At 46.2% G+C, this 27,304-nt stretch overlaps 1 protein-coding gene and 1 pseudogene across 2 annotated transcripts in view; one reads left to right on the top strand and one right to left on the bottom strand.

The window, feature by feature from the left end:
- Nucleotides 1-14,254: 14,254 nt before the first annotated feature.
- Nucleotides 14,255-27,304, top strand: part of EPHX1 (epoxide hydrolase 1) — a 40,531-nt gene continuing 27,481 nt past the window's right edge. Inside the window, exon 1 of one of the 2 annotated variants that reach the window (XM_068541749.1) lies at nucleotides 14,255-14,375. The gene's annotated coding sequence lies outside the window, so the exon portion shown is untranslated. The remainder of the gene's footprint in view (nucleotides 14,376-27,304) is intronic. The other variant, XM_068541750.1, reaches the window with a different exon arrangement.
- Nucleotides 22,347-22,792, bottom strand: LOC137761605 (small ribosomal subunit protein eS19 pseudogene; annotated as a pseudogene).

The raw sequence follows: 27,304 nt of genomic DNA, 5'->3' as shown, positions 1-27,304 counted from the left end.
CACTGGAAACTACAGAACATTGCTGAGAGAAATTAAGAAGAGTTAAAAAATGAGTAATACGGGGCTTCCCTGGTGGCGCAGTGGTTGAGAATCTGCCTGCTAATGCAGGGGGCACGGGTTTGAGCCCTGGTCTGGGAAGATCCCACATGCCGCGGAGCAACTGGGCCCGTGAGCCACAATTACTGAGCCTGCGCGTCTGGAGCCTGTGCTCCGCAACAAGAGGCCGCGATAACGCGAGGCCCGCGCACCGCGATGAAGAGTGGACCCCACTTGCCGCAACTAGAGAAAGCCCTCGCACAGAAACGAAGACCCAACACAGCCTTAAAAATAAATTAATTAATTAATTTTAAAAAAAAATGAGTAATAGATCTTATTCATGGGTCAGAAGAATTGGTATTATTAAGATGTCATTTTTCCCTAAGTTGATTTATAGATTCAATGCAATGTCAATTAAAATACCAGCAGGCCTTTTTTTTTTTTGTAGAAATTGGTATGCTGATTCTAAAAATTTATACGGAAAGCAAAGGACCTAAAATAGCTAAAACAGTTCTGCAAAAGAAGAATTAAAGTGAAAAGCTAGGTACTTCCCTGGTGGTGCTGTGGTTGAGAATCCGCCTGCCAATGCAGGGCACATGGTTTCGAGCCCTGGTCCGGGAAGATCCCACATGCCACGGAGCAACTAAGCCCGTGCGCCACAACTGCTAAGCCTGCGCTCTAGAGCCCACGAGCCACAACTGCTGAAGTCTGCACACCTAGAGCCCGTGCTCTGCAACAACAAAAGCCACTGCAATGAGAAGCCCATGCACTGCAACAAAGAGTAGCCCCCACTTGCTGCAACTAGAGAAAGCCTTCCCGTAGCCAAATGCAGCCTAAATAAATAAATAAATAATAAATTCTTTAAAAAAAAAAGTGAAAAGCTAAAACCACCTTCTTTCCTGTCTGATTATAAAGCTACAGTTACATGAGACAGCATCAAGATAAACATCTAGACCAATGGAACAGAATGGAGAGTCCAGAAACAGGCCCACACATACATGGATAACATTTTACAAAGGAGCAAAGGCAAGTCAATGGAGAAAGGATAGTTTATTCAACAAATGATGCTGATATGATTAGATATCCACATGTTTAAAAAACATGAAACTGGGGGCTTCCCTGGTGGCGCAGTGGTTGAGAATCTACCTGCCAATGCAGGGGACATGGGTTTGAGCCCCAGTCCGGGAAGATCCCACATGCCGCAGAGCAACTAAGCCCGTGCGCCACAACTACTGAGCCTGCACTCTAGAGCCCATGAGCCACAACTACTGAAGCCCACGTGCCTAGAGCCCGGGCTCCGAAACAAGAGAGGCCACCACAATGAGAAGACTGTGCACTGCAACAAAGAGTATCCCCTGCTCGCCACAAATAGAGAAGGCCTGTGTGTAGTGACAAAGACTGAACGCAGCCAAAAAATAAATAAATAAAATAGGAATCTTTAAAAACAAACAAACATGAAACTGGACCTCTACCTTGTACTATATACAAAAATTAACTTAAAAAACAAATCATAGTTCTAAATATAAAACCATAAAACTTCCAGAAGAAAACAGGAGAAAATCCTTTGGGTCCTTGGCTAGGCAGATACAATTTATAAAAGAAAAAAAAAAGGACTTCAAAATTGAAATCTTATGTTCTTCCAAAGACTTAAGAGAACGAGAAGACAAGCCACATATCAGAAAAAAATTATTTGCAAGCATACATCTGATAAATGACTTGTATCCATAATATATAAAGAACTATCAAAACTCAGTAAAACTGGGCTTCCCTGGTGGCACAGTGGTTAAGAATCCGCCTGCCAATGCAGGGCACACGGGTTCGAGCCCTGGTCCAGGAAGATCCCACATGCTGCAAAGCAGCTAAGCCCATGCACCACAACTACTGAACCTGCGCTCTAGAGCCCGCGAGCCACAACTACTGAGCCTGCGAGCCACAACTACTGAGCCTGCATACCACAACTACTGAAGCCCCCGTGCCTAGAGCCCCTGCTCCGCAACAAGGGAAGCCACTGCAATGAGAAGCCTGTGCACCGCAACTAGAGAAAGCCCGTGCACAGCAACAAAGACCCAACACAGCCAAAAATAAATAAAATTTAAAAAACAAAGCAAACAAACAAAAAGTGAGTAAAACTGTCAAAACTCCCCTTGCCCCGCAAAAAAAGTACACAAAAGATTTGAACAGACACTTAACTGAAAAAGATGGAAAGATGGCAAATAAGCACAAAAAAAGATGTTCAACATCTTCAGTTTTTAAGGAAATGAAAATTAAAATCACAAAATACCACTACAGATCTATTACGATGGCTAAAATTAAAAAGACTGACCATACCAAGTGCTGACTAGGATGTGGGACAACCAAATCTCTCATACTGCTAGTAGGAATGTAAACTGTTACAACCATTTGGAAAACAGGCAGTTTCTTTAAAAGTTATACATATGTCTAATCATCCATTCAAAGACTTGTACCTGAATGTTCATAGCAGCTATATTTATTAATAGCTAAAACACTATCGATAGACACAACTGAAAAGTCCATCAACAGGTTTTTGGATAAACAAATTGTGACACATCCATACATAGCAATACTATTCAGCAATGAAAAGGAATGAACTGTTTATATACATGACAATGTAGATGAATTTCAAAATAATTATGCTGAGTCAAAGAAGCCAGACATGAAAGAGTACATACTAAATGACTTAACCACATGAAATTCTAAAAAGTGCAAACTAGTGTATAGTGACTGCAGATCAGTGGTTTCGTTGGGGAAGAGGGGAGATGTGGATGGAAGGGATTATAATGAGACATGAGGAACCTTTGGAGGTGATGGATATATTCACTATGTTAATTATAGTGACAGTTTCATGGGTGTACACATATATAAAAACTTGTGAAATTGTATATTCTGAATATTTGCAGTTTATTGTGTGCCAATTATACCTCAATATGGTGTTTTGAAGAAAAGGAGAGAACCTCCTGAAAAAAACTGCAGTTAGCTGGCAGCCTCCAATTGCCACATCTGTGAGATTTGCTGCAGGTTCACGCTGATATGTCACTCTTCCTGGGCTGTTCCCAGCCAGTAACTGACCATGGCAGGGATACTAGCACTGGGCCAGTCCTGCCCCGTATAGCCTGGCCAAGACCAAGAGCTGCACTGCAGGCTGAGGCTCTTCCTACCCAATCTTCCTTCCTCCCTGCTCTCCCTTCACAGGTGTCAGACCTGCACTGTGGTCTGAGGCTCTTTCCCTCTCCTGCTCCCTCTCCTGTTCACAGGCATTTCTGCCAATAGACCTCTACACTTCTTATTCCACCTTGGTATGTGCTTTCCAGAGGACTTGAGTTGATAACGGTATCTTCAAACGTGTGTTGTCTGTTTGAATTTTAAATTTTTTGCTAATGTTCTGTTGGGTTGTTGTCATTTCTTTAAGGGTTCTTGGAACCTTGGACAAGTTATTTAACCTCTGTGCCTCAGTTTCCTCAGATGTAAAATGGCAGATAATAAGAACCTCATAGAGTTATTATGAAGATTAAATGAATTAGCATTTGTAAAGCACTTAGGGCCTGGTACATAGTAATTTCTATGTGTTTATTAAATTAAAAAAACAGGAATCCTCTATGTTTTCAGAATGTCTTTTGTTAAATATGTCCCAAGCATTTTGCCCATTCTGTCATTCATATTTTATCTTTGTGTGTGGATACTGTTTTGATCCCTTGGAAACTAATTTGTTTGTTATTGCTGCCATAACAGATTATCACAAATTTAGTGGCTTAAAAAACCCACACATTTATTCTCTTACACGAACATAAGTCTGAAGTGACTGAAAAAGGGCTAAAATCAATCAGGATTCATTCCATCTGGGGGCTCCAGTGGAGAACCCATTTTTTGCCTTTCCCAGCTTCCCGAGGCTGTTCTCATTCCTTGGCTCATGGCTCCACGCTGCATCTCCTTTCCTACCTGTACTCTGTCACCACATCTCCTTCTTCCTTTGACCTTCTTGACTCCCTCTTATAAGGACTCTGGTGATTACATTTAGTTCCCACCCAGATAACCCAGGATAATCTTCACATTTTAATGACATCTGCAAAGTCCCTTTTGCCATCTAAGGTAACTGTCACAGGTTCTGGGGGTTAGCTCATTGATGTCTTTGGGGGAACCATTGTTCAGCCTACCACAGATACCTTTTGCCACGCAGAAGTTTCAGATTTTGATATAGTCACTTAACTCTCTTAGTCCGTTCCTTTATGGTTTCAGTCTGACACCACTTTTCTTGGCATTCATGTACATGCAACCCAGAAATGCAGGGAATTCTAAGCCTGTGAGTTTCACCCTTGACCAGTGAGGGATGGCGCTAATACTCCTACTTTTTGCTCCCTGGGTGGACAGTTCTGAGAATCATTTTATAAATCTTCTCAGAAGGTCCCATAGAATCAAGCACCAGTTACCCAGAGCAGTGGTGTAGTTGAAAACACATCCTCGTATTGTCTTTGCCTCCTTTACATTTTCACCTCCCAGCCCTCACTCCTATCCCTGGGATGACTTCCCAAATAAGCTACCATAAGTAAGCCTTTGTCTCAGGCTCTGCTTTCAGGGGAGCCTAGGTTAAAAGAACAGAAAAGACTCCTGGAAATTAAAAACATGGCAGCTGAAGTGAAAAAGTAGAAGCGGGAAAAGAAAAAATTGCAGAAATACCTCAGAAAATGGAGCCAAAAAGAAAAAAGAGGCAGAAAAAAAGGTGAGAGTAGATAGGAAAAACAGTTCAAGATTTGGATATAGGAATTCCCTAAAAAAGAACATGGAGTGGAAGAAGTCATCAACAAGATTATTTAAGAAATTTTTGCAAAATTAAAGGACATGAATTTCCAGACTGAAAGGGCCTGCCTAGTGCCTTGCATGAGGGTGAAAGTAGACCAAATATCAAGACCTATGATCTCAGAATTTCAGTATAATGGTGATAAAGAGAAGCTCCTATAAGCTTCCAGAGGAAAAAGGGGGAGGGGTCTTTTTTTTTTAATTAATTAATTTATTTATTTTTGGCTGTTACTCTTCGTTGAAGTGTGTGGGCTTCTCATTGCGGTGGCTTCTCTTGTTGTGGAGCACGGGCTCTAGGCGTGTGAGCTTCAGTAGTTGTGGCTCACGGGCTCAGTAGTTGTGGCCACCGGCTCTAGAGCGCAGGCTCAGTAGTTGTGGCACACGGGCTTAGTTGCTCCACGGCATGTGGGATCTTTCCGGACCAGGGCTCCAGCCTGTGTCCCCTGCATTGGCAGGCGGATTCTTAACCACTGTGCCACCAGGGAGGTCCTGGGGGTGGGGGGTGGTTCTTTAAAAGGATCAGGCATCAGAGTGGCCTTGGACTTCTCAAGGGCAATACTAGAAACTAGAATATCGTGGAGCAATGCCTTCAAAATTCTGAAGGAAAACTGTTTCCATCCTGGAATTTTGTATTCATCCAAACAGTTAAAGGGAAACATTGAATAAAGACATTTCCCAGACACATTTAGATTAGGTTTTACTGAGGTAAACCCCCAATCTCAGTATCTTGAAAAAAGTTTATTTTTTGTTCAAATTACAGACAGTTGTGGCTCCTCAGCCCCTCCCCTGCTCCAGTGTCTTCATTCCAGGATCCAGGATGAAAGAGCAGAACCTGGAGACAGCTCTTAAAGCTTCTGCTCAGATGTCACATCATATTCTATTGGTCAAAGCAAGTGACATGCCCAAGCCTGGTATTGGTGACATGGGGAATTATATTCATCTGTAGGGAGGCACTGGAGGTCACATAGCAAAGGGCAGGAATATATATCCAGCAAATCGCCAGGGCAGTAATCTACTCCACAATGTCTCAGAAATTTACCTCCCACATACCCTTTTTCAGGAAGTCACTCAAGGAGGTGTTCCTCTAAAATGGAATGAATCAAGAAAGACGAAGACATGGGATATAGCAAGTGGATACCTAACATAGGAGACAGCAGGAAGGAATCCCCAGGATGGTGGTGAAGGGGGAACTCAGATGACAGCTGTGCCACCAGACCAGATCAGAGGCAGGTCAGAGGGCTCCTGAGGCACTTCTTTAAGAAAAGGAAAAAAATCTGATGTGAATGAATTTACTATGAAGGGATGTATATAACTGATAGAGAGGTCGGTGGTGAAGTAGTGATCGGTACACAGAAAACCAAGCAAATTTTAAAAATATTAATTCTAGGGAAAACATCATGTTACACAGGAAAAGAAAATCATAGTGATAATAGCTTGGCCCTGAGTTGCCTTCATAACAATGAAAACACTGAATATTAAAATATAACTAAAATTGGGGGGAAGGAATACGGGGCGGATGGAAGTTCCCTAGCGAAGTCAGTTGAAGAGCTGATTTCCTTATCTGTTGAAGTCTTCAACAGGTAGTGCCTAAGATGAGGTTAAAAAAGAAGAACACTTAAGTATACAAATATAAAAAGAATCAGTTAAAAGGATTAAACCTGGTTTTTGCTCTTCAAGGAGGACGGGGGATGGGGGTGGGGGAAAAGGGCTGAAACTGCTGTTGTCTTAAAACCACGTAGAGCCAACTGAGGCTTCAAGTGATTGACTCTGATTAAAATACTGAGTTTAAATAGCAGTCTCCCCATCCTGGGCAAAACAGGAACGAAATGATTCTCATACTCAAATAGGGCATCGTCATAATGCAGTGTCCAATGCAGGCCCATAGAGGGCTCAAGAGGGCCTTGACTTCTTTTGAACTTTGTGTATAAACTGTGTTTACAACTGGCTTCTTTACTAAATTCTTCTGTTGACTTTTGATCTTCATGAGATAATATTGTTGACCTTGAAGTCCTGGGAATATAGTATAGTCAGTGATCTCAAGAAATGTGGGAGAAAGCGGTCAGTGTGAAGTAATTTAAAAGAAACTTCAGGATTGTTGAGTAAGTATGTATCCTTCTGCCTTTCTGTGGACATAGGAAAACTGCTTTAAAAAATCCAACATTTTGCATCTTTCCTCTTCGTTTGCATCTTTTTGTAAAACTATGAAATCTATTTAAAACCTAAAATTATTTTCTATTTGTGGTGACTCAGGACATATTACTTTATTTTGTCATTCTTGATAATCTCCCAAAAGATATCTTTGTAAATTATCTTGTCTATTGTACATGAGCAAGTTTCTAGAAGCTGGGGGTTCCGTTTGTGTTTGTTTATTGGTTGTTTTGTTGTGTTGACGGAAAAAAATCAATAAACCAATCTACAATAGGAATAGAAAAGAGTTTTATTTGAGTCAAACTGAAGATTACAGCCCAGGAGACACAGATTCAAGTAGCGCTTGAACTGTGTTCTGCCAGACTACAAAATGGAGGAGGTTTATAAAGGCAAAGACCGCAAAATTACAGGAGCTGTTTGTCAAGAATTATAATTGGAGCTGGCAAGAAGCAAGGTTGCCTGCCAAGGAAGGATTGATTGTAGTCCCAAATGGTTACATAGTTACAAGGGGAGACCTTGAGACCGTGAGGTTGCAGCTGGCAGCTATCAGATATTGTTTTGAGAACGGAGGGTTGTGTCCTTGAGTCTGATACAGTTCAGAAAATTTAATTCTGAGTAATCCAGGAACGTGTCTGAAACAGTGTCCAAAATGGCCACTCAGCTCCATTTTGAAGGCTTGAACCACAGTTATTCCATTTTGATTTTTTAAAATGCATTCTTTGTGTTAATGGTTAAAGCAGATGTGCAATGCATGTTTAATAGGCCACAAACAAGCTGTTCTTGTTAGCCTAAAGTTCAAGTTAAATCATGTATAAGCCAGAATAAGTTCTTATACCTCACTATGTGAACATCTCTTCTATTAGTTGGGGTAGCGCCGTATGCTAACAGATGACTGTTAAATATACTTGATTATAAAAATGATGAGAAATACAGATATGAAATAATTCTGTGTAATTGATTTTCTTACAAAATGCTCTCTCTTTAGGGCATTTTGTAAAATAGCCATTTGGTATCCTCACCTCCACTCTAAAGTCCCAGGGGATCTGTAATCTGTTCATTTTGAGGTAGATAACACTTTTGTGATGAGTAGCAGGTGATATGAGAATCTAACTCTAATAAAATACATACAGGGTCTGATGCAATAAATTATCTTTCAATTGGCATCTGAAAAGGAACTTACTGATAAGCATCCAGAGAGCAGAGAGTGCAAGGCAGGAGCCCCATGGTGAATAAACGTGAAGGAAAAGTTTGAGTGGAAGCAGAAGTAAACAGCAGTTTATTGGAACTGATATGAGCCTGGAATTGGGAAGAGTGCAAGTCATGCTTTAGAAATCTAGGGAGAAATGCAACGAATCTGGAGTGTCCAATGGCCTTAGAAGATAATATTTTAAAATGAATTTCTATTTTTATCTGTACATGGTTATTGAGAAATCAAATAATCAAAGCTTAGAATAAAATATAACAATCCCCTCCCCTCATTTTTCTCATTCTACTTTCAAGTCTTTTGGCATTTACCTCTGAATAAATAAATAATATGCCTATAATGCATATTTCTGGGTTTGTCAATTTTAGACATGACCTATTGATTTTTTCTTATAGTAAAGACTTAAGTATTATACACCCGCCCCTACTACTCCCACTGCATCCTCCCAAGATAGTAACAATAACTTTGTGTTAAATCAATAGTGGTTACCTAATGATGACTATGTAAATATGCTCACTACACAGCCAAGCAGTGTACCATGATTAGATTTGCTTTCTTGAACAACTTTCTGTTTTTCCTATTGTTAATCATTTTCCTCCTTCACTTATTTTTCTATCTTCCTTTCCTTAGCTTTTTTCCCCTAAATAAGCAATCAGATCTGACAAATATCTGTTCATGTTATTTCCCAAAAAGTTAACTCAGTTAATGTATAATTTCATTTCTTCCCTGGAGACCTGCCTCCCAGCCATTTGTCTTCCTCCTTCAACCTGGACAGGTTGCTTTCTAAGCCTGCTGCACAGTTGTCAGCCTAGGACTCCTATTGCTGCTCCTTTATTAGATCCCCTGGTTCCCGAATACCATGTCTTCCCCTTTCATATTTTACCCCCTTGTTTTGCTGGAGCACATCCTCTAGTAATATCCCTAGAAACAGGTGCATGAGAAGTAAAAATATATTTAGTCCTTATACATATGAGAATGTCCTTAATTTGCCCTCACACTTTATTATATAATTCTTCTATGGAAATAATTTTCCCACAACTTTTGAAGGCCTGGCTTCACTATTTTATGGCATCCAGTGTTATTGCTAAAAAGTCTGAGGATATTCTGATTATTGAGTCTTTGTGTTGACTATTTTTGTTTTTTTGGGTCCCCCCCAACCAAAGCTTTTAGGATCTTCTCTTTTTCTTTAGTGTTCTGAAATTTCACAATGACTTGCATTGGTGTGTTCTTCTGGCTTTTTATTGTGTCTTTTTAATCTGGAGACTCCTGTGCTTTGGTTTGGGAAATATTCTTGGATTATTTATTTAATAATTTCCTTCTGTCTATATTCTCTTTTCTCTCTTATGGAGCTCTTATTAGTCTGGTGACTTCCTGGATCGATCTTCTGATTTTTCTTTTCCTTTTTTTTTTTCTTCCACTGTCTATCTCTTTGATTTGTGTTCTATTTTTCTGGGAGAATTCCTCAACTCTATCTTCTGACCTTTCTCTTAAACTCTTAATTTCAAAAAGTGCATTCTAATTCTCTGAATGCTTCTTTTTTAATTGTGTCTTGTTCCTGCTTCAATTCATTTTTTATCTCTTTGAGGATATTATAGTTTCTTCTGTTACCTGTGAGCACTTTCTCTCTCTATTTTGGACTCTGCCTTTTATGTGGGAGACTTTTGCCAGTGTCTGGTGATCTTTTAATATTTAGGAGTGAGGCACTAAAACACCATTTGGAAGTTCTGTGTGCGTGGGGGGCAGTAGCCTGATTGACCTCAATGGAGGGTGGTCAGATGGAGAGCCAGCTGTTTTGAGGCCTCCAGATGTCACTATCTGCGGCTCTTTTCTCCGGGACAGCTCATTTAGTTCAGAGGCAGATCCTCTGCTTCCTGCCTCGGGATTATTACTTGGAGACAGTGTTCTGTGAACTCGAGTGGGAAGGGGCTGAGGAGGGCCTCACAGGTTAATGGGAAGACTTTCACTTGGTTCTACTGTTTTCAGTTGGGTGCCTCATCCCTGTTCTACTTGGGCCTAGTGCCCCTGGGGTGGAAGCCTTTCAGTTCAGTTTCCAGAAAATAAACCCCTGGTCAGCCACAGTGAGGGAGGACTTGTCACTGGCTTAGACTATGAACAAGGGACAGGAGATATAAATTCTCCTTATACAAACTTTAAATTAATCCTCCTAGGATTTTTTTTCCCCCAATGTGTGTGTGTGTGTGTGTGTGTGTGTGTGTGTTTGTGTGTGTGGTAAAATACACATAATATAAAATTTATCATCTTAACCATTTTTAAGTGTACAGTTAAGTAGCATTAAGCACATTCATTTATATTGTCATGCAACCATCACCACTACCCATTCAGAACTCTTTTCATCTTGCAGAATTGAACTTCTATACCCATTAAACAGCAATGCTCCATTACTGAGTCTTTGCCTTGCGTTCTTGGCACATCCAGCAGGAACATGCAGGGACACTCAAGGTCTGTGGCAGATGACCATATCCCACACCACCACACCCCTGCCTTCAGAGACTCCCCATACCTCTAGCTCCTAAGACTTGGCAGGGCTCTAAGGCAGGGATTGGCAAATGTTTTCTGTATAAGGGTCAGATAATAAATATTTTAGGCTTTACAGGTAATTACTCAACTCTGCTATTGTATGAAATCAGCCATAGACAATATGCAAACAAACGAGTATGACTGTACTCCAGTAAAACTTTATTTACAAAAACAATTTACAAAAACAAGTTGTGAGTCCGATGTGGCCCATGGGCTATAGCTGAATGATCTCTGCAAGACTAGGGCAAGAATCTGCTTGCTTCTGGTTGTAGAAAGGTTTTTAGCTTTATCTGTTCTGCTAAGTCAATCATCATCTGACTTTTCATCTTACAAAAATCTGTTGACATTTCTCCTCTGCTGTTATCTTTTCTCCCAATCACTTTCTCCTGGTGGAATTTATAGCTTTTCTAACCCTCTGTAGTTATTTTCACGGCGTTTTCAGTAGGGAACTGAGATAAATGTACATGTTTATTTAACCCACATTTTTAAAAACTTTTAATTTCAAAATAATTTCAAACTTACAGCAAAGTTGTTGCAAGAATAGTATAAGGAATTCCCATATATGCTTTACCCAGAGTTACTAATTGTTAACGTTTTGTTGCATTTGCTTTGTAATTCTCTCTCTCTCTCTCTCTCTCTATATATATATATATATATACATATATATATGTGTGTGTGTGTAGAGTATATATAGTGTATGAAATGGAAGGACATTTCAGCCATGACTCCTTAAATAATTCAGTGTGTATTTTCTGAGATCAAGGATATTCACTTAGAAAGAATTCATTCTCAAAATCAAGATATTTAACATTAATATAATACTATTATTTAATTTATAGACTTTCTTCAAATGTCCCCAGTAGTCTCAATAATATTCTTCATAGAAATGGTTTCTGGTCCAGGATCCAGTCTAGGATAGAGCGTTGCGATTTGTTTTTATGACTCTTTAGTCTCCTTTCATCATGAACGTTTTTATCTGCCTTTCCTTTCCTTTCATGACATTGACTTTTCTGACATTGACATCTTTGAAAAGTACAGGCCAGTTATTTTGTAGAATGTTACTTAATCTGGGTTTTGGTTTTTTTTTTTTCCTGATGTTTCCTCATGATTAGATTCATATTATGCATTTTTGGCATAAAAGATGTTGTTTCCGTCCAGTGAATCAGGAATTGATCTACAATTTTTAGCCAAGATTGTTCCCCCCAACACATTATTCTTCATTCTCCCTGATGTACCTGGAAACTGTCCAGAAGTCTGTACAGAAGAACAGCCTTTGTTCTGACTTTTTAAAAATACGTAGTTTATTCTAGAGATCACTTTATACCCATTCTTTCACTCCATAAACCTTTCAACAGCTTTTGACCAAAAGCTGACATCTGATTGTCTAAATTTTGCCCTGCTGAGTTGGACTCAGTGTTTTATTTATTTACTGACTGTGTATATATAGACTGTACTTTGAAATATCTTGCACTGTCCGGGATTTCATAGTCTAACACTGGATGAATATCTAACCAAGGAGGAGGATATTAGGATACAGGAGTGAGGAATGAGGTTACAACCTCAGTGCAGTTTTTTAATATAAAAATAACAGTTTTCTTGAGATACAATTCACATACCATAAAATTCATCCTTTTAAAGTGAACAGTTCAGGGCTTCCCCGGTGGCGCTGTGGTTAAGAATCTGCCTGGCAATGCAGGGGACACGGGTTGGAGCCCGGGAAGATCCCACATGCCACGGAGCAACTAAGCCCATGAGCCCGCGAGCCACAACTACTGAAGTCCGCCCACCTAGAGCCCGTGCTCCGCAACAAGAGAAGCCACCGCAAGAAGAAGCCTGCGCCCCGCAAGGAAGAGTAGCCCCCGCTCTCCGCAACTAGAAAAAGCCCGCGCGCAGCAACGAAGACCCAACGCAGCCAAAAATAAATTTTAAAATTTATATAAAAAAATAAAGTGTACAATTCAGTAGTTTTTAGTATATTAACAGAGTTATGGTGATACACCATCCTCAATATCTAATTTTAGAATGTTTTCATCATCACTGCAGTTTGAAAAGTAACAAATTTGAGTCCCTTGGTAAAATGGCCAGAGGCAGAGCAGCTTCTGTCTGAAAGATGTGGGGGAGGGATGGAGGGATCTCACAGGCTGCACGTTTTCAAGGAGCACAGAGATGCCAGAGACTGCAGGGATGAGAGAAGGCTTTTGTAGGAGGGTGTGGAATTCAAGAACAGTAGGATTTCATGTTTGGACGCAGGAGAGCATCCTTTCCAGGCATGCTGCACGAGCAAAGTTCGGAGATGTGATTGAATTGAGTGTGTTAGCCAAGAACAGCCTCTCTTCATTGAAATGGAGAGTTCTTGGGCCAGGGTGAGCAGTAAATTTGGAGGCCAAGGGGGTGAACTTTATCCTGAAGTTGTATGCAGGGTGACAGTCAGAAGCTTAATATCCCTGTAACAGGCCCTGGTTCTGGTCTGCCGGCTGTGATCTTGAGGATCCCGGGTGTTGAAACTGCATCTGTGAGCACATAAAAGCGGTGTCGGAGGAGTTGTGAGGCGGTGACGAGGAGCGATGACGGAAGTGACAGGGTAGGTTTTCAAAGGATGAAGGTCTGGGGATTAACGGTTGTTGCAGAAGTCAAGAGCCAAGCATCCACCGGCCTGAGCGCCCAGCTTCTGCTGAACGGAAGTGGATTGATTAAGTGCTACTCTCCAGGGGTTGAACTACCCGTTGTAGACCTCATCCTCACCATGAAGACCTCTTTGGGTTTTGTTTGTTTGTGTTTTTACATCTTTATTGGAGTATAATGGCTTTACAATGTTGTGTTAGTTTCTGCTGCACAACAAAGTGAATCAGCTATATGTATACATGTATCCCCATATCCCCTCCCTCTTGAACCTCCCGCCCACCCTCCCTATCCCAACCCTCTAGGTTTTCGCAAAGCACCGAGCTGATCTCCCTGTGCTATGCGGCTCCTTCCCACTAGCTATCTATTTTACATTTGGTAGTGTATATACGTCAGTGCTACTCTCTCACTTCGTCCCAGCTTCCCCTTCGCCCCATCCGTGCCCTCACGTCCGTTCTCTACGAGTGCGATGAAGACCTCTTTGAATGGGTCGTACTTTCACCCAGACTAATGCTTCTCAGACTCTTTGTGTTGAAAGACAGATTTGTTTGTTTTTAAATTTCCCAATCTGTCCTGGACCAATACACGTGTAAAATACAATAGCAATGAACGGCTAGAAATATGAAACAAGTCATACAACGTGCAACCTTGGGGTTTGTTTGTTTTTTGATTCAGTGGACAAAGTTACTGCCTGAGTTACTAAACACTTCGGCTTCGTTTCTCTCCTCGGGTCAGTGGACAGCACTTTGAGAGCCCTCTTCCAAAGCAGAGGCGGAGCTTAGGGAGGTGCAGAGATTCGCCCGGGTCGCTCAGGTAACAGGGGCGGAGCGCGACTGAACCCGGGTCGCCCCGCCGCCCTGGGCCCGGCCCCGGCCCGCCCCTCTGGGAGGCCGAGCCGGGGCGGGGTCAGCGCGGGGTTGGCAGGGGACGCGCGGATAGGGAGCCGGGGAACCCGGGGAGCCAGAGCCGGAGGGACCGCGTACCTGCTGCCGCCGAGCCCGGGAGCCAGGAGCAGACGACCGTAAGCGCCCGGGGGCGTCGTGCGCAGTTTCCGGGGCCCGGGCGGCCGTGACCGCGCTCCCAGGGTGCAGGGGCGGATCGCGATCCCGCGGGCTGGGGGACGCTGTCGGCCGGCGCCGTCCGGCCAGGGCTCCAGGGAGACTTCCAGACAGGCCTCCGCTCCCGCCCGCTTCCCCGCAGCCCACAGCTCCGTCCAGACCTAGGCTCCGAGCGCGCCGCTCGGTCCCCGCCCCCTCTGGCCCGCAAGCGCTCCGGACTCCGGGAGAGGCCCGCGTGAGCCCTGCGAGCGGGCTCGGGCCAGCGGGGGAGAGCAGCGGGGCCCCGTTGCCTAGTTCTCCTGGGGAGTACTGCTTCCAGGGTGCGTCTGGCTCACGCAGTGCAGCTGCACTTGTTTGTCACCTGTGTACTAAAACCGATCTCAAGTCTCTTAGCTGAGACGTGCTCTCTCGCCATCTCTGTGCGCCGCCCCAGTTTTTCTCTCCCTCCCCTTGCTCTTCTCTCGGGAGAGAAGGCCAACCTGCTCAGCTCAGCGCACAGGAGAGGAAACCTGGGCCCGGGGTTAAGAGTTCACCATGTAGCAGGAGCCCAGGGATGTGATCAGTGCAAGCGCAGCAGAGACCCGAGACTCCTTTAGCCTCCCTCCCCGCAGGAAGCTGGGGAACTTAAGCCTCCGGCCCCTCACTTGCCCGGCCCTTCTGACGCCTTCGGGGTGGAGGCGCGGTCAGAGACTCTAGCGATGTTGTGATCCTAGTTTTGACTTCTTTTAAAGCTTCGTCCCCCACCCCCTTCACTCTCCTCCACTATATAACCTTCAGGCTCCACAAAGCCTGGGTGGGCCCCTGGCGCCCGGATGCGCAGACAGCCTTCTCTCTGCCCTGCCCCCCTCCCCGCGCTGCAGCTTGGTGCCGGCTCCGCCGTGGAGTAGGGGGGGGGGACCTCTGCATTCGGCACCTCAGCACCCAGTACATCGGATTTACGAGCTGTTGCGGGAAATTGCTGAGAGCATTGGGATTTATGCCTGTCTCAGTGCCGCTCTGCAGACTCCTCTGAATTCAGCATTAAAAATAAACTTTGGCAAGAAGCGGTACCGCTCTGGGAAGTAGCATTGTCTTCTGGTATGGTGGTTGCTTCCTTCAGGGAGTGGGGGCTTGGGGACGTTGTAGGAGCCTTTCACTAGCCCCAGCAGGTCTGATTTAGCAAAAAGCAGTTTTTTCCTTCCCACCTAGGCGTGGGCAGTGCGAGCGGACTGACCACTGTGTGCAGGCTCTGCCCCGGCACGGGGGCTCAGCAGGGAGCATGCCTTCACGGAGTCTACCGTTCTGCTGGGGGAAAGATGGACGATACGCACAATAAATTTGTAAAATATAAACTATGTTAGAAAGCGATGTGGGAGCAAAATACAGCACTAAAAAGAGAAGTGGGGGGGGGGGGCGGGTAAAAGAAGGCCCCCCGAGAGGGGATATTTGAATAATACTGAGGAGTAAGGGGGTGGCAGACTGCTATCTGGAGTGATGGTGCACAGGTCAAGCAAGTGCAAAGGCCCCATGGCAGGCATGTGGCTGGCATGGATGAACTTTATATCTGTGTTCGCTGAGTGTGGGCCAAGCTGCCACCAGGATCCTTTGGTGTGAGTGAGCTACTGGATAAACTTAACTGGCTCAGCCTGAGAACAAGAGGCTCCCCCCACATCCAGTTCCAGGAAAGGAAAGTCTTCCATGGGAAATAACTGCTCAGCAAGGCCGCCAGGGTGAACTTCAACACCACCTGCTCCAACCCACATGCTCCCTGTGTGATCCCACCTGCCTCCCGGCTATCCCTTAAGTGCATGGGCTGGTACAGACTTATGGGAGTGGGATATCCGTGGTAAGAGACTGAATGGGGCCTCTTTGGGCAGAGGGACCTTTAGAGAAAGGGCATCGGATCACTGGAGGAAGTGGAGTGCCTGCCCCAGCCCCCTCCTGTGGTGTCCTCATTCATGTCTGAGGTCTAAATCCAGCACCAGCTGGAGGGCACAGGAGGCCCCCCTGTTATCAATACACGGTGACCCTCCCATTGACATAACCCAACTCCCAGGCTTAGTCATTGCTGACTTGCACCTTGACTTTCCTTCCAGCATCCTGGCCTAGCCCAGACATGGAAAGGCAGGGGCTGCCCAGACTCCAGTTCTCCATCCTTGAGCTGAGATACTCAAAGACATGGAACCCAGCTGGGCTTACAAAATAAGGCAGGGCTCAGTGTGAGCTGCTCACTACTGCCGAAGAAGGAGCCCAGAGCATACCCACTCAGGCTGGAGTGGACACAGACAGAGCAGGCCTGTGGTGACTTGAGGGGTCTCTAGGATCCCATGCTCAAAACCCACCTCTGATAGGACCCTACATCCCATCATAATGATTCATTCCTTTGAGAGGTGATACAGTGATGTGGAAAGAGAATTGGCATAGGAAGAATATCTGGCTGGTGTCCCAGCTCTGCCAGTAAGTTCCCCTCTGGGGACCTCATCCATGAAATGAGGTTGGGCTATATAATCTGCAAGGCTTCTTACAGATCTAATATGTGATGATTCTGTGGTTAAGAGTCCAAAGGGATCTTCAGAAAAGGAAAGAGGTTAGTGGGGAGCTGTCAGCTTTGATGGGGCCTGGGTGGTCCTGCAGCCTACGCCGGGTTCGCTGCGGGCAGCGTCAAATAGAGTGAAGGGCCTGGCCAGGGTGTAGGGGGCAAAACCCCAGGCAGAGGTCAAGGGCCCAGGGTTGAGGCAGAAGTGTCACTGCCCAGGCCAGCTGGCCCCATGGGTCACCTGTGGGCTGCTGGTGGGTGGTTCTTGGCCTGAGCCCAGTGGTTTAGGAGCAGAGGCTCCAGGGGCTGTATGGTCAGGTGGGGAGGTTGCAGCAGGGAGATGGCACCCCAGCAGTTCCCCCAAGAGGGAACCAAAGCTTTGCCAAGGATCCAGCACCCCCCCACCCCCTTCCCTGAGGAGGGAGTGCTGGACGCTGTCTTGTCAAGGAGAGAACGGTACGATCCTGCCCTTGGTTGCCTAACTGAACACGCCATTGTGCAAACCAGGTTCAAACTGAAACACAGCCTCTTCTGCCATCAAGGTTACAGTTGGCCCTCCGTATCCCTAGGCTTTGAGGCCGTGGATGTGGAACCCAGCCACGTGGAGGGCAGACTGCACTCTGCCATTTTATATAAGGGACCTGAGCATCCACCGATTTTGGTATCTGGAAGGTGCTGGGACCAATCCCCCACGGATACTGAGGAATGACTCTATGTTTACTTCCTGAGGGAGGTCATAGTTCATCCTTTGTCACCAGAGAGCAGCTGTTTTCACTGTCTAAAGTCTAGCCTGTGAACGTTCCTCTAGACAGGCTCAAGGACCTGGAGTGGAGTCTTCCTGTCCACTGGACCCCATTGTCTGTCTTGGCTTTGCTGTCAGGCACTGGGCGCTGTTCCCATGAGGAGCCATTTGAGTGCACGGTCCAACTACTGCAAAGCCACACCTGTTAGGCTCGACTGAAAGTGCTTGCATTAGGAAAAAAAAATGCTCTTCTATTTGGGGATTTCAAGGACTTTCTGGAGGAATCTATAGCTAACTCACAAATGGGAACCATGGGTCTTGTCCCGAGTCAGGAGCAGGAGTTTTTACTACCTTTAGCGTTTGGGAAGATTGATAAACAGACTGAATTAAAATATCTTCTTGGCACTTGCAAGCTGGGTTAACTTGGGCAAACTGTTAAGCCTCTTGGAGCTTCATTTTTTAAATTTTTTTATTTTTTTTATTTTTATTTTTGGCTGTGTTGGGTCTTCGTTTCTGTGCGAGGGCTTTCTCTAGTTGCGGCGAGCGGGGGTCACTCTTCATCGCGATGCGCGGGCCTCTCACTGTCGCGGCCTCTCTTGTTGCAGAGCACAGGCTCCAGACGCGCAGGCTCCGTAGTTGTGGCTCACGGGCCCAGTTGCTCCGCGGCATGTGGGATCTTCCCAGACCAAGGCTCGAACCCGTGTCCCCTGCATTGGCAGGCAGATTCTCAACCACTGCGCCACCAGGGAAAGCCCTGGAGCTTCATTTTTAAATCTCTTTAAAACAGAAAACAACTCCGCCTTACTTCTTAGGGTTATCATAGCACAGGAGATGATGTGCTTATGGAGTCTTCCCACCACCATGCCCCAGTCCAGGGCTTCGTTGGGCTTCCTCAGAGGAGGTGGTGCTGCCCAGACGCGTCCTCATGTCCTGGAAGGGTGCTGAGCGTCCCCGCCGTGGGCCTATCGGGTGGGCTGTAGCCAGGCTGTGGCCTGCAGTGAGCCGTGAGGGCTGCAGGAAGCCAATGACCAGGAGCGGGAGGCCAGGTGCCTCCGCGTCAGAGACCCGCGTGGTGCTTCTCAGTGGCTGGGCGTGGGCCTACACCCTTCCCCGAGGACCACCACCTCAGGGTGTCCCCTGGCAGCTCAGCCTGGGACGTGGCTTTCCAGGTGGCATGAGTGACCTTTGCGATACTGGGTGCGACTTTCCGATTGTACTACCCTTCTCATTAGAACTGGAGAGACTGGGACCTTTTGGAAAGTAAGAGAAACACTGATTCCAGCACCAAGCTCCGTGATTAACCCCTGAGTGCCAAGGGCTCAGGGAAATCTGACGCTCTTACCAACTCTTTGGGAGAAAATGGATGTATTTTCCTGCTCTCCAGGTTTTCTGCCTGTGAACCAAGTTGTCTCTGTGAGGAGGCAGGAGCCGGCAGGCTGGGCACCGGGTGGGGGAAGGCGGCCCCCTGCCCTCGGCCGGTTCTGTGCGCCCTTCCCACAGGTGGGTCTCAGGGTCACAGTGATACCGTCAAGATGGAACACCTTAATTTCAGAGTTGCCCCCTGGACCTTTGGTTGAACTTCAGAAGTATTTTTAGCCTTTTTTGACTTTTTATTTCTTTTTGCAACCTAGACATTTCCACAAGCAAACTGACCCCACCAAGACACCAGCAACCCAGAATATTCCTCTGAACTCAGACCCTAGTCCTTAGGGCTGCAGTACGTGAAGCACAGGGAACCTTTCAGTGCGTTTCAGACAATAAAGCCAGCTCAGGTGACTGTGCTATGGCCCAGCTCGCAGTGCTATCCTGTTACACACTATTGAGGAAGCTTCCAGACCGGGAGCACTTCGCTGAGGAAAAGCAGGCTTGGGGAGGGGAGGGAGGAGAGAGAGTGTGGTTAATGGTGGAAAGGAAATCAAATAGGTGTATTATATGGCCCACGCCTATTATCTCCTGAAATAAGAGTCTTTCTCTCCTCAAATAGAGAATGCCAAGTATTGAAATTCCAGGAAGGTAATGTTTTTTTCCTCATAGGCAGTGAACTGTGTTCCACTTGGGTTTTTTCTCTGGTAATTTAGAACCAGTGGACAACTTGACAGAATGCGAGATGGAAAGGATTCAAGTGAAACTCCCAGAGCATGAGTGTGTGAACCCTGCAGGGTGGAGAGAGTCTGCTCCCCGCTTGTGTTGTTTAACTAAAAGTCTGCATGGCAGCTTGTGTAAATGAGTTTGTGGTGGCCCCTGCTCCCCCAGCTCAGGGGCATTTAAAATCTGTGGAGGTCAGCATCCCCTCTCTGAAGGTGCTCTGGGCCAGCCAGCCCACCCATATCATTCCCCCCCTTCACCCATCCAGACCCTCCAGGCAGGTGCTGAGGCTGCCTTCACTCAGGCCCCAGAGCCCAGAGCCCCCTCCTTATCCTAGGCCGCGCTTCCCTCACTTTCTGCCTTCCAGCCACACTGGCCTTCAGGCATCCTATCCGCCCTGGAACCCTCTGCCCTTCCCTCTTTCAAGGATCGCTCCTAACTTCCCTTCTTGGTTCAGGTAACACTTCCTCAGGGAAGGTTCCCTCAAGCTTCAGGGTGGGCCTCTCTCCCCGACCTTTAGTGTCCTCAGGATTTAAAAACAAAACGCGAATGCCTGTGACAGCTGTTCCCTGTGCGGCCACTTTCCCTGCATTCATTCAGTGAGGGATGTACTTTACTCCACCCATTTTGCAGGTGTGGAGACTGAGGCTTGGAGAAATGAAAACACTGGCCTAAGTTTACCTAGGCTATGGCTGGTAAGGGATAGGGCCAGGATTCAAAGCAGGCCCTGAGGGCCTGACCACCAGCCAAACTGGCTCCTGAGTCCATGAAGATTTTCATCAGATCAGATTAGCAGTCATTAATTGTATTCTTTCTGTCTGTCTATACAGTTGTGTGTGTGTGTGTGTATGTGTATGTATATATATATATATATATATATATATATATATATATATATATATATATATATATATATATATATATATATATATATATCGTTGGGGGCATGGGGATGGGGGCAGGGGGCGGGGGTGAGCCTCCAGGGCACACAGCGATGTGCCTTCACTCAGGCCCCGGAACAGGGTTCCCCATAAGAAGGCTGCCCCCCACACTGTTTTTACTTTTTTACTTCCCTTTGTTTTTGCCTACAAATGACGTGTTTCTTTTCCTGCCAGGCTGCTCTCCCAGGGCTTGGTTCCAGATCTTTCAGGGAGATAAACATGGCCCTTGTCCCAAGTGCGGAGCATTCTAATCTGTCCAGCCCAGCTGACCTTGCCCATGGGCCTCGCCCACCCCAGCACCGCTGGCCACTGGGGTTCCGGGAAAGGCCTGTGGGTGGAGAGGCTGGTCGCGTGCTGGGCTGTGCAGAGTTGGGGAGGCCCTTCACCCAGGGTTTTCCCCCATCCATCCTGGGCCAGAGCGGTCTCCGCTACAGTGAGCTTGCCTGGGAGTTTCGGGCATCACTGTTGGGGAGCCCCTGGGAGCCCCAGGCTTTGGCCGGCCTCCGGTGCACGTTGCTGGAGGGACGTTCCTGGTCTGGGTGGCCCTCCTTGGCATGCCCACCTGGCGCGGAAGGGAAGCCATCTGTTTTCCCCTTTCTGCTGGATATGCCTCTCCCCAGGAAGGAGCAGCAAGGCTGGGTAGGGTGGCGAGGGGCTGAGGCTGAGGAAGCACACAGACCCCCAGCCCCACCTTTCTCTGGCCTGGAGTCTGGGGGCACACAGTGTACCCCTCTGCCCCGCGGTTGTGGACCGCTGGCCGACTACTTCCCCAGAAGGAACACAAGGTTATCACGCTCCTGAGTCTGAATCCCTGTCAGGAAGACGTCAGACAACAGGGTGGAGGGAGGAATCCCCCGTGCAGGCCACAGCTGGGCCTTCTCCTCGGGCTCAGGTCTGTGTCCACCCTCTCGGCCTCTTCTCTTGAAGGACATTTGGGCATCCAGCCCAAGGCCAGGTACATGGTAAGAGTTAGAGTTAGCTAGTAGCTTTCTATGACTTGGGGAGCATTTTCAGATTGTGAGGTCCTCACCACCTGCCTGGGTCCGAGGGAGGAGGCTCTCCGAGGGCAGGCTGGCCGACCCGCCCCTCCCCCCATTGTGTTCAGCAGGATCCTGAGGCTGATCGTCATCTTTCTAGGTCCCAAACCCTGACATTTACAGTGCGCCTGGGATACCGGCCCATCTCTACAAACTAGGCTCAGCAGCAGGTCGTCTATAATTCCTCAAGGAGAATTCAGCCATCTTTCTGTTCAAAAGGTCTGATAATGTTCAACGCTGTCATTCAAAGAACTTTTAAATTCATTCATTCAACAAATTTTTTTTTTATCACAAGTTGTCAACAGCACTTTATTTATTTATTTATTTATTTTTGGCTGTGTTGGGTCTTCGTTTCTGTGCGAGGGCTTTCTCTAGTTGCGGCGAGCGGGGGCCACTCTTCATCGCGGTGCACGGGCCTCTCACTATCGTGGCCTCTCTTGTTGCGGAGCACAGGCTCCAGACGCGCAGGTTCAGTAATTGTGGCTCACGGGCCTAGTTGCTCCGCGGCACGTGGGATCTTCCCAGACCAGGGCTCGAACCCGTGTCCCCTGCATTGGCAGGCAGATTCTCAACCACTGCGCCACCAGGGAAGCCCAACAGCACTTTATTTTGTTCTAATGCTTCTTGTTGGCAGCTGCCACCTGTCCGGCGATTCTGTCCAGATCTCTCTGTCCCTGAGGTGTCAGTTTGTAGCCCCCATCTTGGTCCTTTCCCACCTTTTTCAGCCCCTCCAGGGCTTGGAGAACCCGACGGGCCATGCTCTTAGAGCCTCTGCCGAAGTGGCTGGGCATGACACCGTTTCCCTGACGCCCACCATAGATCTTGGTCATGGAGTGCTGCCCCCCCGCCCCGCGCTGCCCCGGAGGCACAGGTGCTGTGCTGTGGAAGCAGCTCGTGTGTAGAACCAGTTCTTACCGTAGGGAGTGAGCTCTTTGTGCTTGGCCGTCTTGACAGTGTCCACCCATTCAGGGACTTTCAAATTCCTGGACTTTTTGAGGAAGACTGCCAGAGCTCTGACGAACTCCCGCTGGTTCACGTCTTTTACAGTAACTCCAAGCATTGTGCGGCCTCCGAGCTGCCGGCCGGGGGAAAAGGCCCTTCAACAAATATTTACCGAGCATCCAATAAGTGCCAGGCACTGGGGACCCAGGGGAGCCAAAGCAGCCCTAGTCTCTACCCTCAAAGAGCTTCCTTCCAGTGGGGGAGACCCCTACCAGTCACACAACCTCATGGACAAATGTGACAGTGACAGGGGGTAGGAAGGAGAGGTGCGTGGTGCTGAAATAGGCTTGGAGGAGGGACACGATCTGAAATCGGAAGGATGAACACGAGTTAAGGAGCTGAGAAGGGACGGGAAGAGCATTGCAGACAGAGGGGAACCAGCATTTCCATGAAGCCCTGCAGCAGGAGGGAGCAGGTGAGCACACAGGCCTGAAAGGACAAGGGGTTCAGGGCTGAAGCCTGGGAGGGGTGTGGGCAGGTCAGACCACACAGGCCTTGAAGGTCACCTTAACCAGTGTTGCTTTGTCCCCAGAGTAGCAGGAAGCTATTTAAGAGTTTTAACAAGGGGCACGACAGGGCCAGATTTGCATTGCCAAAAGATCGCTGTGGCTACAGAGTGTATTGGAGGGGGCTGAGCAGGGGTGAGTGGACCGGCTGTAGTCCAGGGAGAGACGGGCACCTGGGCACCTGGGCGGGGTGGTGGTGGTGGAAAAGGATTGGGGATATAATTTGGGAGGTAGAGCTGCCGGAACTTGCCGAGAGATTGGATGTGGATGAAATGGAGGAGGGGGGTTTCAAGGACATCACCTGGGTTTTTGGCTTGGCAGATGGAAGGTGGCTACTGCCAGCTACAGTGAGAGGGAACCCCAGAAGAAGACAAAGTTTAGGGAGACAAGTGCAACTTCAGATGCACTGGAGGAGGTTTTGAGACATTGAGGAACTATCGAGTTGGCAGGTGGGTGCCTGGGTCTGGAGCTCAGAGGAGGTCTGGGTTAGAGATGCTCACGTCCGTCATCTGTCCAGAGGTGGCAGCGGGAGCCATGTGCACAGAAAGGACAGCCCCGTTTGGACACCAGTTCTTCGGCAGCCAGTGTTTCTCCCACAGCCCAGCCAGCTTTCTTCACCCTGTTTCATATGTTCGCCAGGGCCCCGGCCCTCAGATGCCCATGGGTTTCTGAGTTTCTGGATTCACCTTTGTCTCCAGGGCTTCTTGGCCACTGGGAAGTCACACCTCAGCTGCTGAGTGCGTTTGCGCAGTTCTGGTGCTGCGAGGTGTCTGACTCACTCTTGGAGCTGGATCACAGGGAAGACTCACTCTTGTGGTTGTCCATATTTTTAAAATGTATAATTATTTTGTTTTGGGGTAGATACTACATGCATTTGGTTAAAAAAAAATTTTGTTTTTCAACATGCAAAAACATATTCAGTGAAAGTTTGTTTCCTCTTTGCTGTCTTTTGAGAACATACTTTTATGTGATTGGGGCATCAGGAAAATGTTTATTTATCATATAAATGTTCCAGAGACGGAACAGTAATAGAACATTGAAAATTTTGAAGACTGGGCATTTGTTCTTAAGAGTGTGTGCCCTGGGGGAACTTGATATATTTTCTTTCCCCCCTGACTTTCTCAATTAGTTGGGATTATGTTAGGCTTTATATAATAGAAAACTCAAAATAACAATGGATTAAACAATATAGAAGTTTTATTTTCCTGTCATACAAAGGAAGTTTGGGAGTAAGCAGTCCAGGCCTGGGCTGGTGGCTCCATGGTGAACGCAAGATCCTTCCATCATCTCTGATTTCCATCCTCAAGATCACTTCATGGTCCAAAATGACTACTGGAGTCCAGCCATCATGTCTGTGTCCCAGGAGGCATGAAAAGAAAGGGGAAGGGCAAAAGGGTGTGCTTCCCAGCTGAGTCAGGGCTCTCTACATAGTCTTCCACACACATGCAGGACCCATGGACTCTTGTGTAGGTTGTTCACTGGACAAGGATGCCATTCATATCATCAACATCATGGATTTATATTTTATTTACAAGTGCTTTCTAGCATATAGCAAAGCAGTATATTAGGTTCATCTTCTGATGGTATTTTGAGGAATGGATGCCTTTTCCTAATTCACACAAAGGTACTGTCTGGGTCACAGATGGCTCTGCCTCAAATACACTTCCAGCTCTTTGTCAGCACCTAATCACCCTGTCATACTGAGTTGCAAAGAGGGCCAAGAAATGTAGTGTTTAGCTGCGCTTCTCCAACTAAAATAAAAATTCCAGTGCTGAGAACAAAGAGGAAAACATAGCTGGCAGTCTGCCACACTATCAATCTGAGGGCATATTTGCTAGAGCAGCCCAATCACTAAGGGCAGCTGGGGTGGAATGTTGGTTTTGAGTAATCTCCTGCCCTGGCCACCTTTTTCTCATGCAACCATGAAATACTCACCTCCCAAGTATATTTCCTTTCCTCATTCCCCTTGGCATCTAATTTACAGAAGGGTCATCTGAATTGCAAACACAATTTCTAAGTTAAACTCCTGGGTCAGCTTCAACATGATGAAGTTAACAATTCATAAAAGAGATAAGGTAGGGACTCCTTTCAGCTAATATAGAAAGAAATTAAATGACCACTCCAAAGTTTGTAATCGTCAACTCTACACTGAACATGGATGTAGATTCTTGTGGTTCTTTGCTTACACCATGCACTTTCTTACTTCCATGCCTTTGCACATGCTCTCTTTTCTCCCTAGATTTATCCCCATTCCACCATTATTTTCTGCCTGGTAAACTCCTATTCATTCTTAAAAACCCTACTCAGTGACACCCTCCTCTGTGAAACCTTTGTGGCAGACTTACCACTCTAACTTTGCACACTTCTCTTCCATCTGTGCAGATATATTGTATCTATCATTAGAAAGGTGTTATTTGTTCATCTGTTTATCTGTCCTACTAGAGCATGAACTTCAGCAGGTACAGGACTGTGTCTTCTTCCTTGTGCCTGCAAAGACCCCAGCGCATAGTCATGGGTAGCGTCTACTAAACTGCCCTTTGATCCAAAAGCAAGTTTATACTTACTTTTCCAGCACCAATACAAATCTCTTATTTACTTTAAAAGAATAAAATGACTTCTTGATACTTTACATATTCAAATTACAAGAAAAGGGTTTTCACTTGAACTTTCAGTATCAATCTAAAAGTGAATCGTGGGTTTCCCTGGTGGCGCAGTGGTTAAGAATCCGCCTGCCAATGCAGGGGACACAGGTTCAAGCCCTGGTCCAGGAAGATCCCACATGCCGCGGAGCAGCTAAGCCCGTGCGCCACAACTACTGAGCCTCCGCTCTAGAGCCCACGTGCCACAGCTATTGAGCCCGTGCGCCTAGAGCCCGTGCTCTGCAACAAGAGTAGCCACCGCAGTGAGAAGCCCGCGCACCGCAACGAAGAGTAGCCCCTGCTCGCCGCAACTAGAGAAAGCCCATGCACAGCAACAAAGACCCAACACAGCCAAAAATAAAATAAGATAAATAAATTAAAGAAAAAAAATAAAAGTGAATCGTATGTTTTTCTTTTTAATTCCATCGGTATTTTTTTTTATTTATTTATTTATTTATTTATTTATTTATTTATTTATTTATTTATTTATTATTTTTGGCTGCCTTAGGTCTTCGTTGCTGCGCACGGGCATTCTCTAATTGCGGCGAGTGGGGGCTACTCTTCGTTGCGGTGCGCGGGCTTCTCACTGTGGTGGCTCCTCTTGTTGTGGAGCACGGGCTCTAGGTGTGTGGGCTTCAGTAGTTGTGGCATGTGGGCTCGGTAGTTGTGGCTCATGGGCTCTGTAGCACAGGCTCAGTAGTTGTGGCGCACAGGCTTGGACCAGGGCTCGAACCCATGTCCCTTGCATTGGCAGGTGGATTCTTAACCACTGTGCCAGCAGGGAAGTCCCAATTGTATGCTTTAAAACTTGTGTTTTTGCCCCAAGCATAACAGAAATACTATACATTCAGTGAAATTATTAGACTGGGTTTCCTTTTAGCCATCCTAGAGAACTAAGCACCCCTTTTACTTGATCTCCTATATTTAAAATTGTCCTTTGCTAGTAAGACCCAGAAAGACAAAAGAAAAGTAAAATAATAAATTGCTCTATTTGCATCTTTTAAGGGTAAAGGTAACCATATTGCACAACTGACTTCTTCAACTTGAACTAATTCCTAATTTTTTCCCAAGTTTCAGAAGTGCATGCTCAAAGCTTCAATATAGAATGTGGGGACTTGACTTAAACTTCATATAATCCCATTTCTTATCAGAGTAGTCAACTGCTGCTCAGATTTACCTCTAAGCTCAACATTTTAGAACTAAATGACCACTGTCCTCCAGTTACTGTGTCTTTAAAAAACTTAGGCTAGTTTACAACAAAAACTGCATTTTCCTTACTAGACAAACTAATCATTTTTTAAGGAAGGGTACTGTGGCTCCAAGAAAAAAATGCTTTCATTCTGAAAGGCTACTCCCCGCTCTCCAATTCTCTCAGCAAAGTATTTTGCCAGTATTCTGGAAAAGTGCATTACAAACAAAACAAAA

This window comes from Eschrichtius robustus, chromosome 3 (assembly GCF_028021215.1).
Source record: "Eschrichtius robustus isolate mEscRob2 chromosome 3, mEscRob2.pri, whole genome shotgun sequence".
Classification (NCBI taxonomy): Eukaryota; Metazoa; Chordata; class Mammalia; order Artiodactyla; family Eschrichtiidae; genus Eschrichtius; species Eschrichtius robustus.
This window is presented reverse-complemented; position numbering and strand designations above follow the sequence as displayed.